We start from the raw sequence: 644 nt of genomic DNA on the forward strand, positions 1-644 counted from the left end.
CCCCCCCTCTCCCCGGGGCAACGGGCCTGCGAGGCGCCCCAGCCGCGCCACACCGCGCGCGCCACGCGGCGCGGCGGCAGCCGCCGGGCTCGGAGGGGAGGGCGGGCACGGCCGGGCGCACCCGAACCGCGCCCCCCCCCACACCCACCGAGGGGCGGCACGCCGCTGCGCCCACGCCACGGCGCGGGTGACGATTGACCGTCAAGCGACGCTCAGACAGGCGTAGCCCCGGGAGGAACCCGGGGCCGCAAGTGCGTTCGAAGTGTCGATGATCAATGTGTCCTGCAATTCACATTAATTCTCGCAGCTAGCTGCGTTCTTCATCGACGCACGAGCCGAGTGATCCACCGCTAAGAGTTGTCTCGGTTTCGGTCCCCGCCGCGCGCGCGGGGGGACCGGGCAGCTTTCGCAGCCCCTGGGGGGCCCCCCCTCCTCCGCCCCCTCCTCCTCCGCCCCACCGCCCTTCCTCACGCCGACGCCGGCTGCTGAGCAAGGGACGGCAGAGACGGAAGGAGAGAGAGAGCGAGAGAAAGAGAGGGGCTTGCCTCACTGACCGTACAAGCACAGAGAAAGGGGGGGGGGAAACGAAGGGCAAACCCGAACGAGAAGGGCGGGGAGCCCTCGCTCCCGACCTGGGGACAAAC

At 71.1% G+C, this 644-nt stretch overlaps 1 non-coding gene across 1 annotated transcript; it reads right to left on the reverse strand.

The window, feature by feature from the left end:
* Positions 1 to 206: 206 nt before the first annotated feature.
* On the reverse strand, positions 207 to 359 carry LOC135326876 (5.8S ribosomal RNA). The gene has a single exon (XR_010387084.1). It is a non-coding gene; the product is annotated as a 5.8S ribosomal RNA (ribosomal RNA).
* Between the last annotated feature and the right edge of the window lie 285 nt (positions 360 to 644).

The sequence above is a fragment of the Dromaius novaehollandiae genome, unplaced genomic scaffold (assembly GCF_036370855.1).
Source record: "Dromaius novaehollandiae isolate bDroNov1 unplaced genomic scaffold, bDroNov1.hap1 HAP1_SCAFFOLD_76, whole genome shotgun sequence".
Taxonomy (NCBI): domain Eukaryota; kingdom Metazoa; phylum Chordata; class Aves; order Casuariiformes; family Dromaiidae; genus Dromaius; species Dromaius novaehollandiae.